Source organism: Lathyrus oleraceus, chromosome 6 (assembly GCF_024323335.1).
Source record: "Lathyrus oleraceus cultivar Zhongwan6 chromosome 6, CAAS_Psat_ZW6_1.0, whole genome shotgun sequence".
NCBI classification, from domain to species: domain Eukaryota; kingdom Viridiplantae; phylum Streptophyta; class Magnoliopsida; order Fabales; family Fabaceae; genus Lathyrus; species Lathyrus oleraceus.
In genome coordinates, this window is record NC_066584.1 from 379,675,631 (window position 1) to 379,691,562 (window position 15,932).

A 15,932-nucleotide genomic window follows, 5' to 3' on the forward strand; every position below is an offset into this window, starting at 1 on the left:
CCTTTGGGCTTAGAACTGAAGGCCTAATGAACAAGAAGGGGGCAAAGGAAGTGGAAGGGGATTCAAAATCCATTCATTCAGTTTTTCTCCACTGAGACTTCTCTCCCTGTCTGGTACCAAGATTAAAGCGAAAGAAGGAGAAATGGATCCTACCTACAAGGTTGAGATTCACCCTGGGAATTGTTGAAGATTGAAGAATCTGATAAAAATGAGAGTACCAGAGATTATCAAGTATGCAATTTGAAGCTTCAACTTTTTCCAATAATTTCTTATTCTTCTTCTCTTGAGCGTGGTTTGTATGAACTGAAATTGTTGTTGTTGCTGATGTGAGAGTAGTGTAGAGAGTATGGGTGAGGCTAATGCTCTTATTGAAGCAAACTTCAATGTGAAGTTTGCTCAACAATGGAGATTGGAGCTCTGAGTATTGGTGAGGGAGAAGAGAGATAAGTGCAAAGAAATTTGTGATTCAGAGTGAAATGTTCAGAGTAAGTGGTTGTGCAGAGTGAAAGTGATCATGGTTGAATGAGATTTATGATGAATGCAAATTATATAGACGATTGAAGGTTGGAGAGTTGTAACTGTTTAGGGCATATGTTATGGAAAGTTAGTTATGGGTTAGGCCATGTGTTAAGGTTAATTAATTCAATGAGCAAGTTAGTTAGATGAAGTTAACTCTGTCAGTTAACAGTTAGAATTTGAAGTTTGGACAGTTAGAAATTTCGTTAGTAAGTTAGTTTGGTTAGAAATTTGGCTAGCTTGAATTAATTAGAAGTTAAGGCTTATGTTGAACTCTTAATAGAGTGTTAGTGAATTGAGTTAGGGAAAATTAGTTGGTTAAAGTCAGAATTAGGTGTTAGTTAGCTTGAGTGATAGTTAGTTATGCTATGAGAGTTAGGTTAATATACTAATTTGGTTATTAAGTTGAAAACAGTTAGGTGAATTGGACTGCTATTGAAATACGAAATTATGTTAATTGTGCTAATTTGGAGTATTAGAATTAGTTTGAGTTTTAATTGTTAACATGTTAGGAGTGAATGTTGATTTGAATGCTATGTATTAGTTAGTTGAACTGAGTTATCACGTTGAATTATGCTTAGGAATCCTGAACTGCTATGCAAATTGCATTGCTATGAAACTTGAATTGCCATGGACTTTTTGAACTAATTTTGAATTATTAGTAATGCCAGTTACAGTTAGTGATTTAGTTTTAGGTTAAGATGCTAGTTTATTTTTTTAGTTAAAACTTGATATTTAGAATTTAGAAATAAATTGAATAATAATTAAAAGAAATAAAAATAAAAGAAAACTCTCTTCTTCCAACGGTAAAAAAAAATAATATTAAAAAAAAGAAAAGAAAAGTAATAAAAGCTTCTCTTGAGATCTCTCTCACGAACCACACATTTTCTTTCTTTGATCTCACCAAAAATGAACATGAAGATGTAAAAATTTGAAGAAGTTTATTATTCATGATGAACACCTTCATCCTCCATTTTTAAACACAACATTTCATAAAACTCCACCATATCACAAGAACACATGAACCTATAACAAACGCATTTCCGTCTCCGGCTAATGAAACAACCTCCACCGTTACCACTCCGCCGTACCACCGATCTTCAGCCGCGAATCCAAACCACGTCTACCACACCACAAAACCCACACTTCCGTCAACCTCTAACCAACAACCACGAAGTACCCCGCCGCGGAACCCTCTGATCTTCTTCCCCATCGCTCTCCTTGTGAACCTTCCGCCGGCGACACACAAGCTCCCTCCGCTATAAACAAGACCAACACAACTGTTTACCCTTCCAACGCCTCCGCGATGAACTCCGCGCAACCCAACACCACTCCACAAATTGCAATAGGTGACCACCCTTTTATGTCGAAAAATTGAACCGCCGGTGGTCCATCCACATCTCTACCGATCCACCGGCTCCGACATCGAAAAGGAAGCTTCAGCAGGAAACGCGGTTACTCATCAAATAATCCCCACCATCAGACCTTCAGCTCGACGGAACCACCGTAGAGAAGCAAACCATCTTGAAGCATCGAGGAAAGTTTTGAGTCGCTTCAGCGGTACGACAATTACATGTCGCTATGCCACCAAACTTTCAATACGATATTTTCACCGCGTTTCGGCCCCTACTTACGACACTTCGATTACGTTGTCGCTATGTACAAACCGGCTACGAGCACATTGTGGTTAATTTGCATCAATTATTATGCCTCGATTTTTGTCGCTTATTCCATTTTAATTTTAATTGAATTAACTAATTAATTGAATTTTGATTAATTAGTTAGTTTTCAATTAAATAATATTAATTAACTCGATTCTTTGATTTGATTAAATAATTTTGATAATTATATTTAATTAGTTCAAATTAATCGATTTAATTAAATTTGATAATTAAATATTAATTGACTTATTTCACCATCAATTTTGGCATCATTTCTAAACTAAAAAAAAAACTATTCCATTTCATCATCAATTCATAATCACTTTCAATTTTATTTTATCCCGTTTCATCATCAATTCAAAACCACAAATAAACCGCACAATTCTCGATTCAAAATTGAGCCCATTTTCAAACACCCTTGTAAGTCGATCGCTTTTAAGCATCGCCATCAACCTCACATAGCTTACTCTTGAGCTTTCTTACAATGAGACCTATTCGATTTTTTTAATCGAGTAGATGATTGATTCACTAATAAAATCCATTTCATTCGTAAATGCAAATTTTAAAACCTCGATCCGACATCGAATATTCTTTATAAAAGTTAAATTAAAATGCTTAATCACATTTAAACAACACTTCATTTGAAAATGAAAAGGGAGATGGTTTTGAGTTTTCAACTTCTCTCCTCGATTATTTGAATACGAGTTTTCTTACCCGGTTAGTCAAATGGTCGTCATTTCTAATCTATTTAAGCACAAATATATCAAATTCTTTTACAATAAGAAATAAAAAGGGAGATGACTTTGAGTCTTCAATTTTTCTCCTCGATTATTTGAATACAAGTTCTCTTACTTGGTTAGTTAAATAATTGTCATTCTTTACAAACCTCCAAACCCCGATTAAATCAAAATATTTTCACAATAAGCTAAATGAAAAGGGAGTTGACTTTGAGTTTTCAACTTCACTCCTCAATTGGTCGAATACGAGTTCTCTTACTCGGTCAGTCGAACAATTGTCATTTTTCCACCAACTTACAACTTAATCAAATCATTTTCACAACGAACTATACGAAAAGGAAAATGGTTTTGAGCTTTCAACTCCTCTTCTCAAGTGCTTGGATATGAGTTGTCTTACTCAGTTATTCAAGTACTTGTCGTTCATTTTAAAAATACATCCACCATATACAACCTTATTTTCATAAATATTCAGATGAAATAGAAAGCGGTCTAGAGTCTTCTATTCCTCTTCCCGATTATTAGGATACGAGTTGTCTTACTCGATTATCCGAGTATTCGTCATCCATTCAAAAATACCTTAATTATTATCAACACCTTTCTATAATTAAGGATGAAAAAGAAAGTGGTCTAGAGTCTTTTATTCCCTTTCCCGACTGTTAGGATACGAGTTGTCTTACTCGAATATCCGAGTAATCGTCATCCAACAAAATGTCTCAACACATCAAATATATATCTTCCGCGCCCCCGTGCGATCAAAACATCTTAACCAATCAAAACATCCAACATATTAATCCAATTTGTCACCCTCGTGTGACCAAAACTATTTTTAGAAAAGAACACTGTTAATCATTTCTGATGCGCACAACAAACTAGTGTTTAAGCCTCCGCCGAGAGTAGACAAGCTAGCGTTTAGCCTTTGGAACGCGAACTATGCAATTGTTCATAAAAAACGCCAACCAACCGTAGTTCCCCGAACTACGAATGCTCTAATTTCCTTATTACGCCATAAGGATACGTAGGCAGGAGATTGTTGTATCTTCGCGAGCACACTAATAAAAAACCTCCCCTTTCTCCTTTCTGAGGTTCTCATCCATTTCAATTTCAAATATTTTATAACCCAAAGATAACAAACAAACATAAATTAACACTCGAAACGCACATTAGAACTAAAAGGTTCCCGTTGAGTACAACAGACGTAAGGGGTGTTAATACCTTCCCCTTACGTAATCCACTCCCGAACCCGAATATGGTTGCGACGACCATTATTCCATGTCCTAAAGGTTTTATCGATATTTTCCTATTCCTTCATTGGGATAAATAAAGTTCGGTGGCGACTCTGTTCGAACGTAAATTTTTTCCGCGACCATCGCGAGGAATCGTATTTTTCGAGATGCGACACCCTGTTAGAATGGTTTGAACTGAATTAGTGTCTTTAGTTAAAAATTTATTAATGTTAGAAGTTTAGAAAAATTAGAGGTTAAGTTTATGTTGTTAGCTAGTGATGAATTAGTATTGAACTAAATTATCATTGTTAGTGAATTGAAGTCAGTTAGTTGGCATTGTTATTGACTTGCTAGTGAAATGTGTTAGGGTGGTTAGCAATTTGGCTTGCTTGAATGGAACTATTAGTGTTGAGTTATTGAATTGTTATGTTAATTGGCTTGGAAATCAGTAATTGAATTATGTATGGACTACCATGGAAATGTTATGGTATTAAACAATTGATGTTAATTGCAATGCTATGCTAACTGGAATTGTGTTAAGTTGATTTTAGTTTTTCAATTGAATTGTTAAAAGTTAGTTAATATGTTAATTGGAGCTGTGACAGTTAGTGTGTTAGGATCTTTGTTTAAATAGGATCCATGTTAGTGATGCTAGAATCAGAAGTTAGGAAAAGGTTAGTGTAAGGCTAATGTGGTTGTGCTACTAATTTTCGAATGTTTATGTGTACATTGTTGGATTTTGTTGTGTAAGTCAGGTGTGTTTGCATGAATGTCATGGTCTTTGCTTGTATTTGTGTAAGTGTGACATGTTTGTATGGTTGAACTTTCGCAAAGAGTATGATGCTAATTTCTTCATATTGCTGCAGGGGTGACTACTAGCCTTTAAATGAAGTTGATCATGGTGTCCCATCATGACTTGGCATGGCACATCATGATGGTCGAAGCTTGATGATTATGGAATCATGAACATGAAGATGTTTTGGAAAACAAATTTGAAGAACTTTGAGGACCACATGAAGAATCAAGAGGAAAATAGACTTGGAGTAGGTTTAAGATTAGTTTGACTTTTGGTCAATTGTTTGACTAAAACTCAACAGTTGACCAAAAGTCAAGTTTTAGTCAAATGTGATCCTTTTTTGTGTAGTTTGAAATTTTGGACTTTTTGTAATGTATTTGATGATCTTGTAATGAAAATTGATCCTTTGAATGTAATAATGACTTATTTTGAAAGAGAAGAACTTTTCCCTCCAAATTATGACTTTTGAAAATTTGAACTTCTTAAATTTGAACTTGAATTGAATTTTGAATTCAACTTTGAATTTGCAATGCCATGTATTGAACCAAAAGAATAAAATCCAATCCAATAACATGTAAAAGGTCCATAAATAAATTAGACAACAAAACTTTGTTAACCGAAGTCAAACTTGCACATAACCCCTAAATTAACATGTCCATGATGTAATTCATCATAGCCAATATGTCGAGACCAATACTAGGGTTTCCCCAAAGATTTAATCCAAGAGAAAAGAAACCCCAAATATAAGTATAACACAATTATTCCATGCTTGATTCACAAATGCACCATAGAAGCCCATGGATCAATCTCATTGTCACAATTCAGAGCTTTGTACCATAAATAAAAACAATTCCTTGAACCAACGGTGTTTCTTGTAAAAATGTAAATACAAATGAATGGTCTAGATGAATAGGGAATGAGTATACAGATGAACCAACGATCATGAGTCAGATAAAAATGAAAAAAAGGTAGGGAAATTTTTGGGGTACGACATTATGAAAGAGTTGAAACAATGATTTCTTCATTAGATAATAGTGTTTTGGATATATGCTATTGAGTTTTTTTAATTTAAATTTAGATTTTTTATGTGTTATTATATTCATTATAACTTTCTTATGTTTTATTATATTCAATATTGAAATTATTTATGGTCTCTCCGTCCTTGCGTTATTTTATTGTATATATTGTTAATATGATATTTAGAGTTTGTTTCGATATTTTTTGAACTAATTTTCACTTTCACTATTGAACTCTCAAAAGTTCAAGAATGTGTTCGCTCTTCTTTTGATGATTGGTTCTCTTAAAGAAAAAATATTTTGTTGAATCGCTAAATTATTATGAGCATGTTATCTCCCACTATGTGTATTTAAATATCGAGATTGGATCATATATGATTTCAGTTGCTCCTTTCACCGATCATTTTAGTATTGATTATATATACCCTTCAACTGCTTCTCTATGTTGTGATTTGAATTGCTTGCTGGTTTGGTTTGGTTTCGCCTGGCTTGCTTTGGTTCCTTTCTATGTTGATTTGTATTGTTTTTGTTATGTTTAGTTTGGTTTAGTTCAGTTCCTTTCTATGCTGGTTTATATTGGTTTCGTTAGGTTAGTTTGCTTTAGTTCAATTTTCTTTTTTATTTGTTTGGTAATGTTTAGTTTGGTTTGATTTGATTTGAGTTGATTATTTGTTGATGGTTCCTCTCAATGAAAGTTTCTTATCTCTTTGTTATTTCTCTTTTTTTTTCTATGATGGTTGTTCTCTTTTGTTGGACTTTTATCTTGGTTATGTTAATAATTGATTTAGCTTGATCTCTTATTTTCAGGATTAATTTGTAAATTTTACCTCGAGAGAGAGTTTTAAAATATTATCACTTTCGGATTTATAATATTTATTAATGAATGTGTACGTGATTGACAAACTTTTGATATTTCCTTTTAATACATTGTGAATTTGAAGGGAGATGATAGATAACAGTGTTTTTGGATTTATGTTCAGGAGTGGATCCACCCTATGGAGATTGGGGCTCAAGTTCCCACAAGAAAAAAAATCTTTTATTAAATCTAGCATATGTAATTTTTTAACCTCCTAAATTATTATATGTTGTTTCTTTATATTTTATTACTTCTCTTCAAATTTATCCTTCAATAATTTTTTTGTCTACTAATACTTTCATTCATAACTAATATTTAAATATATGGTTTTTTAAATCAATTTTATTCTTTATTTCTATTTCTTTTAAAATATTACAATTTTATAAAAATATATTTTTTGGATCTTTTATTCCAAAAAAAAATGTTTTAATAAATTTTGTTAATAAAATAATTCAATCATTGTCTAAAAAGATTTAAAAAATTTAAATATTGAATAATTGTAATATTTTAACTTTAAGTAAGAGTACGACAAGTAATTTTTCTTAGATATTAAAAAGATGAGTTATTAAGGTGTTTTTATTAACTAATTATGTTTTGATTATTTTGCAAATGTTATGGTTCTTTTTAGTTCTCCAAAAAATTATGATGAACAATAATGCAGGAAAAATAAAGTGCAGTAAAGAAAGTTGAGACAAGATATATTCTAGTTCCCTTTTTCAAACAAGGTTAGTCTAGTTCCTCCATACCCCGTGAAAGATTTTATTATGTTAGAAATTGTACAACCTCACACCAAGACTCTCTTCAATTCTCTAACGCAATCAGGAAAGTATGTTAATTTATGACTTTACAACACATGGAAAGAACCTTACTTTCTCCTAATTTTTTTTTCCACAATCTTGGAAAACAAGTTATAATGATACTGATACAAATAATTGAGTACAGATGAATTTGTTAAGCCGGAGTGAATTTTGATAATCCTCAAAATTCAAACTTTGTCTTCTCTTTTAATATAACCATTCAAAATTACAAATTCTAAGTGTTTAAAAAACTTTTCGTCGATGATTAAAAATTATGCAGTGAAGTTTCTATGAGTTGTTAAAATTATGCACATGAGTTGTTTTAAAAATATTGATGAAAGAGGTAGTTATAAGTCACAAGATACCTCTAGAAATTAGAAACAATGTTTGAGAAAATGATCATGAGAATTTACAATGTTTTAGAAATGTATCATGATCATATACCTAAGATGTTAATCAATTGACATACATCCAACATTCAAAAAGTTTGAACAAAATGAACTAAGTCAATTGATTTAATGGAACTGTCATTCGATTGACATATGCAAAATTTGGAACGGTCAATCAATTGAAGAAAGAGAGTAAATCGATTGATGCATTTTGTTTTTTTATAAATTTTATTTTATAGAGACAATGTCAATCGATTGAATGCAAGGGGTCAATCGATTGACCTTCTTAAAACCTTGAAAATTTTATAAGTTAAAAATGTAATTTCGAAACAATGCATGCATCAGTTTTAACGTTTATTTCTTAAGCACCTATCGCTTATAACAATTGAAATGCATATTATACCTTAGTATGAGTCCATTTCTAGGAAACATAAGATCTTGATTAATCCATTGTCATGAAAGTTTCAATCCTGATTTTCATAAAAGCTTATCTTCATATAATTACATAAATAGAGAGGGCATATTTGATAAATCCTGAGAACAAAAATATCTTTTTTATAATTGTAAGCTTTTATGTATTTAGTAAAAATTTATAACTTTTTTCTTCAATCAAAATGTATACATTGTTTTCTAGTCCCCACTAAATATAATTTATGGATCCACCACTATTTATGTTATCGTTTTTTTTAATAATATTTATAAGTTAGTAGTTGTTGAAACCATGTCATACTATTATTTCTTATTAGTTTTATAGATTTTTTTTTATTAACATTGCATGATTTTAGCAAATTATAACAAGAGTCACGACAATTGTGCAAAGTCTTATTTTACCTTGATTCACTTAAGCCATACAACTCTATGATATTTGTGCACGGTGGATGTTACAGTGATGAAGGACCGAGCAAAAAATTCACACAAAAGCATGAAGAAGGAATAAATATTATGTGAAAATCACCCCGTAATCAAGAAAGTTTGTGGTGCAAATCATGAATATACCAAAAGAAAAAAAGTATGTGAAAATTGTCCCGCGGTGGTATGAGATACTGACTTGATTCAAGATCCAATTGCATGCTCTCAAACGAATCAAATGACAAACCGCGTTATAATATGGTTTGTTATGAAATTGAAAGGTTCAATGACAACAAAAAATTTGATGTGTGAGGACAATGAACAATGACAACCAAAATAAATGGCATCCAATAAAAATAAATCCTTATATAATAATACAATAACTTAAATTGGTAGAAGACGATAAAAGACAAGAAACAGAATAACGTGTTTACCCAGTTCGATCATAAGATCTATTATGGGGAAGGCAACAACTTTCCAAATCACTATAGTTCCAAAAGTTGTTACAACAGATTACAAATAAATTATAAGAAAATAGTCACTCAAGTTCCCAAGAACAAGCCCTATTTTCTACCCTCAAGTATTTTTCAATCTCTCAACTCTTTATATATGAATCACCCAAGCCCAAGATATTTAAAAGTGTTTTTCAATCTCTCTTAAATATCTCCAAGGATTTTCAAATTTCAAGAACATTCTCTTAGGATTTTACTCTTGCATCTCTAATATTACCATTAGGGTTCTCAACCCTTCTATTTGTTTTCATCTCTAAAGTTCTTAAGATTGTTAAGAAAAGAACGATGGATATACATATTTATAACTATTAGAAGTAATTCATATTTATTAGTTGTACTATTTTCTTAGCCCCTAAGTTTGTTAGAGGGTATTTTAGTATTTTATCCTATTCTAGTAACCCTAGTTTTAGCTTATAAATAGGGTGGCAATCAGTGTAACTTTTATCATGTTTTATAGTCGTCATTCTCTTAATAGAATATTTCCGTTCATCATTCATTCTACCTTTGCACCAACAATTGGTATCTAGAGCTCCGGTTCGGATTCATTGGGAAACACGGGAAACACGAGTGAACGTGAGGTCTTGTGTGTTTGATTTTGATTCTTAGATTCGTGTTGAATCTTGAACAAAATCTGATCAGAATTTTAATTCTGTGGGTTGGGAAACACTGTGAGAAATCTGAGTGTACTGTGCAAGGTAGAAAGATGAACGGAAACGGCAACATGAACACCAAACTTCCAGTATTTGACGGTAAAAACTAGAATCGTTGGATGATCCAAATGCGTGTACTGTTTGGTGCTCAAGATGTTCTAGATCTTGTCACTGATGGTTATGTTCCGGTAGCAGCAGATGCGACGGATGAACAGAAAAACGCGCAGAAGGAAGTAAGGAAGAACGATCAGAAAGCATTATTCTTCATTCATCAATGTGTTGATGCAAATGTGTTTGAGAAGATTGCAGATTCAACGACAGCAAAGGCTGCGTGGGACACACTGGTTAGATGTTATGGTGGTGACGCATCAGTGAAGAAGGTGAAGCTTCAGTCCTTGAGAAAGCAATATGAGAATCTCAACATGAAGAATAATGATAAAGTTTCTGAATACATCTCCAGAGTGATTCTGATCACTAATGAGATGAAAGCGTGTGGAGAAACTCTTTCTGAAGAAACAATCATGGAGAAGGTATTGAGATCCCTTACCTCTCAATTTGATTACATTATGGTAGCAATAGAACATTCCAAAGATCTGAGCACCATGAGAATTGAAGAGCTGCAGAGCAGTCTAGAAGCGCAAGAGTTGCGTTTGACTGAGAGAACTTCTGAAAGGGAAGTAGAGCAGCAGGCTCTGAAAGCAACTTCTGATAGGAGGTATCAGAAGCAGTCAGAAGCCAGGAGAAGATATGATGGTGGTCAGAAGTCAGAAAGCTCAACCTCTGATAGACAAAAGAATGCTCAGAAGGGAAAAGAGAAGTATGACAAGAAGAAGATTCAATGTTACTATTGTAAGAAGTTTGGTCACTTTGCTAGAGACTGTTGGTCAAACAAGGAGAGAAAATCAGAAGAAGCAAATATAGCCAGAAGTTCTGATGACGAATTTGTGCTATTGATGGCCTCTGAATCTGATGATATGAATCTGATAGACTGGTGGTATATGGACACTGGATGTTCAAATCATCTTACTGGAAACAAGAAATGGTTGGTTGACTTTGACTCTGAAAAGAGGACAAAGATCAGATGTACTGATGACAAATATCTTAATGCAGAAGGTATGGGAAATGTCAGAGTGATTCTGAACAATGGGAAAACAGCATTGATTCAGAACGTGTGGTATGTACCTGGCATCAGAAGCAATCTGATGAGTGTGGGACAATTAATTGAGAAAGGTTTTTCAGTTACCATGAAGGACAATCTTCTGAAGCTGTATGACTGCAATCAGAAGTTGATTATGGAGTCAGAAAAGGGAAGGAATAGAACATTCAAGGTGAATGTCAGAACTACAGACTCAAAATGTCTTAGTGCAACAAGTGCTGAGAAGGAGAGTGAGTTGTGGCACAGAAGATTTGGTCATTTGAATTTCAGAAGCTTAAAACATCTGAATTCAAAGAAGTTGATACATGGAATTCCTGCAATTAAGAAGCCTGAAAAGTCATGCAAAGTTTGCATGGAAGGAAAACAACCACGATTGCCATTTGCGTCAGAAACTACTCCAAGAGCAAAACATGCCTTGGGAGTTGTACATTCTGATGTGTGTGGTCCATTTCCAGTAGCATCGACTAGAGGGAATAAATACTTTGTGTTATTTGTTGATGAATTCACAAGAATGACATGGGTATCCCTTATTAAGTTTAAACACGAGGTGTTTGATGAATTCAAGAAGTTCAGAATGAAGGCTGAGAATCAGAGTGGTCAGAAGTTGAAGATTCTTAGAACTGACGGTGGAGGTGAGTATAACTCCAAAGAGTTCCAGAAGTTCTGTGAGGAGAATGGAATTGAGCATGAGGTTACTGCTCCTTATACCCCTCAACACAATGGTCTTACTGAAAGAAGAAACCGCACTTTGCTTGATATGGCGAGAAGCATGCTAAAGGAGAAGAAACTTCCTCAGAAGCTCTAGGGAGAAGCTGTTGCCACTGCAACGTATGTACTCAACCGATGTCCTACGAAGAAGTTGAAGGAAATAGTTCCAATACAGAAGTGGACTGGAGATAAGCAAAGTGTTAGTCATCTGAAGGTGTTTGGTTCTGTTTGCTATAAACATGTTCCAGAAGCCAGAAGACAGAAGCTGGATAATAGAAGCAAAGTGATGATTCTGATAGGGTACCACAGTACAGGTGCATACAAGCTCTATTGTCCAGAAACCAACAAAATTGAATTCAGCAGAGATGTGATTGTGAAGGAATCAGAATTTTGGAATTGGGATAAGTCTCAATCTGATTCTGATGTTAGAACTTCTGAAGAAGGGTCAGAGTTAAGAATTTCTGAAGTTGGAGTAAACTCTGACGTTGATTCTGATTCTGATAGTGATTCTGACTCTGGAGAAGACTCAGAAGATGAAGGTGACTCTGATGATCCAGACTCTGATGACCCAGACTCTGATGGTAATCCAGATTTTGGTGGCAATTCAGATTCTGGAAATATGCTAGCCCCTGAAGATGGTCAAAGCTCTGGAGGAAGTCAACCATCTGAAGCTAGAAACTCTGAAGCTCAAGACTCTGAACAAGTTCAGAGACCACAAAGAATCAGAAACATCCCCAGAAGATATGCAGAATTTGACATGCTGCAAGACACTGAAGTAGACTCTGAAGGAGAAGTTATTCAGTGTGCCATGTTAGTAGACTCTGAACCCATAAGTACAGAAGAGGCTCTTAAGCAGAAGCTCTGGCTGAAGGCCATGAAAGAAGAACTTGATGCTATAGAGAGAATCAAGACTTGGAAGCTGACAAAACTTCCAAAAGACAAGAAAGCCATCAGCGTCAGATAGGTTTTCAAGCAGAAGTTAAAGCCAGATGGTTCAATTGGCAAACATAAAGCAAGGTTGGTAGCTAGAGGATTTCTACAGAAACCTGGGCTGGATTACTCTGAAGTGTTTGCACCTGTAGTAAGACATGAAACAATCAGAATGGTGATTGCAATAGCTGCTAACAGGAATTGGCCTCTGATGCATTTAGATGTAAAATCTGCATTTCTGAACGGTCCATTAGAAGAAGAAGTTTACGTGTCACAACCTCCTGGATTTGTGAAAAAGAATCAGGAAGGGATGGTGTACAGATTATACAAAGCTCTATATGGATTGAAACAAGCGCCCAGAGCTTGGAATCAGAAGATTGATTCATTTTTCAAGAAGCAAGGTTTTCAGAAATGTGAGATGGAGTACGGTGTCTATGTTCAGCATACTTCTGAAGGAAATATGACTCTGGTATGTTTATATGTTGATGATATACTGCTGACTGGAAGTTCTGAACAGGAGATAGCCAAGTTCAAGAAAGTTCTGATGAATGAATTCGAAATGACTGATCTAGGCAAAATGACATACTTTCTAGGGATGGAGTTCAGATACTCTGAGAAAGGTATTATTTTGCATCAGCTCAAGTATGAATTAGAACTTCTGAAGAGATTTGATCTGAAGAATTGTAAGATTGCTGTCACACCTTCTGATATAAATCAGAAACTGGATTCTGACTCTGATGGAAAGGATGTGGACGCTACAACCTTCAAACAGTTGGTTGGTTCTCTGAGGTATTTGTGCAATACCAGACCTGATATTTGCTATTCAGTTGGGATGGTTAGTAGGTTCATGAGTAAACCTAAGTGGTCCCATTACCAAGCTACTGTCAGGATTCTGAGGTATATCAAGGGAACTCTGAAGTATGGAGTATTATTTCCTTCTAGAAGAGAGGATGAGCCAGAACTTCTGAGTTATTTAGATTCTGATTGGTGTGGAGACAGAGTTGACAGAAGAAGTACGTCTGGGTACTTATTCAAATTTCTGGGAGGTCCCATTTCTAGGTGTTCCGAGAAGCAACCTGTTGTGGCGTTGTCAACTTGTGAAGCTGAATACATTTCAGGTGTTGTCACTGCATGCCAAGCTGTGTGGATTCTGAATCTATTGCAGGATCCGAAGATTAAAGTAAACAAACCTCTGAAGCTGATGATTGACAACAAGTCTGCAATCAATCTTGCTAGAAACCCAGTGTTGCATGGATGAAGCAAGCACATTGAGACCAAGTATCATTTTCTGAGACATCAAGTTCAGAGGGGAGTGTTAGAAGTTGTACACTGCAGCACTCAGAAACAGTTGGCAGATGTTCTGACGAAAGCTATCAAAACTGATCAATTTCTCAGATTAAGGGATGGAATTGGTGTTACAAGTTTTGATGGAATATGAATTAAGGGATGATATTAGAAGTAATTCATATTTATTAGTTGTAATATTTTCTTAGCCCCTAAGTTTGTTAGAGGGTATTTTAGTATTTTATCCTATTCTAGTAACCCTAGTTTTAGCTTATAAATAGGGTGGCAATCAATGTAACTTTTATCATGTTTTGTAGTCGTCATTCTCTTAATAGAATATTTCCGTTCATCATTCTTTCTACCTTTGCACCAACAATAACTACTGAAACTTAACATATACTTAATGAGCATAACGCAACCCATTAACAAACTAATCCACAAATAAAAATAACCAAACTCGATACATGAAAACTTCCTGGGCCGGATATTATACTGGACAGGCTTGAATTTCCCGCGGGAACTGACCCATTTGTTATAATTGCTGACCCATCGGCCACCTCAATTTATCGATGACTATACATGTTGTCGTCACCAAGCCTCCGTCGACTTCCATATTGATTTCTAATTTCTGCAATCTCAAAACATGCTTCCTTTCTCTTCATCACCTAACATTTTAAGACATGCTTCAATTGGATAAAATCACAGCACAATGTGGAACACTGAAAAATACTTTATAAAAGAAGAACTTGACAAAGTTGAAAGGGTTCAAAAATTTTAACAGATAAAAGACAAGCGCAAGAGTTTCAGAGATATTGGTTGATGCTTTTGTAGCATTGAAATAATGTTTTATTATATAATTAAAAATAATAAAATTCGATCATTTTTAGTAGATTTAATAAAATATGCTTTTTTTCTTTTCTTTTTTTTCTAAATATGGAATCAAATTTGTTCATTATTATTGATTAAAAAAATCATATATTTTTTTTTTATTTTCCCTTTTATGAATTTTAATCAATTCTATAGTTCCCTTCTTTTGGTAGCTTCAAGAGAAATTATTTTAATTTTTATTATAATAATTGTAGATACCATTTTGACATATAAATATTTATCAATGAAAATAAGTAATCAATTTTTTAACCTATTAAGAATGTGGATCAGAGGAATATCCACTTTCATTAAATAAACTTATAAATACTATGTTTATTGTAATATACAAAATGACATTGTTAATTGTAATTCATAGTTTTGTAGAAAGTTAATATTCGATTGTGTCGAAGTAGCTAATTGAAATAGTAGGAGTCAGCTGTATTCGACAGAGTCGATACAATATATAATTGTTATTTTGAAGTATAACTTGTAGTTTTATATGTTGCACTTTGTAAGTTTTGGGTCTGAGCTTTAGTTACCTATATAAAAAGCATGGTATGATGTAAACAACAACTTCACTCAATAAGGATTCCAGTTTTCACAAATTCAGTTTATAGTTTTTCTCTCTTTTATCTCTTCTTCTTCTTTTCTCGTCTTTCTTGAAAACCCTTTTGTTCCAACAAATTGGTATCAAGGAGTCAGGTTACGATTCATAGAGAATTTGTAATGGCAAACGGAATAACAACGTCAACGCAATTTCCATCAAATCAACTGCTTTTCAAAGGTGAGAACTACGAGCGTTGGGTTGCGCAAGTGAAGGTCATGTTTAGATTTCAATATGTGTTTGAAATTGTCAATGATGGAGTATTTGCATTGGAAGAGAATGTGAACGATGTTCAGCAAGCCGCACACAAGGGACGAAGAAAGAAAGATCGAAAAGCTCTATTCTTGGTTCATCAATACGTGGATCCTAACGTGTTTGAGA

General features: G+C 34.0%; 1 long non-coding RNA gene across 1 annotated transcript; it reads left to right on the forward strand.

Annotated features, from left to right (window-relative positions):
* On the forward strand, nt 1-5,389 carry LOC127092231 (uncharacterized). The gene is made up of 2 exons (XR_007792136.1): nt 1-231; nt 5,004-5,389. It is a non-coding gene; the product is annotated as an uncharacterized LOC127092231 (long non-coding RNA).
* Nucleotides 5,390-15,932: the final 10,543 nt, after the last annotated feature.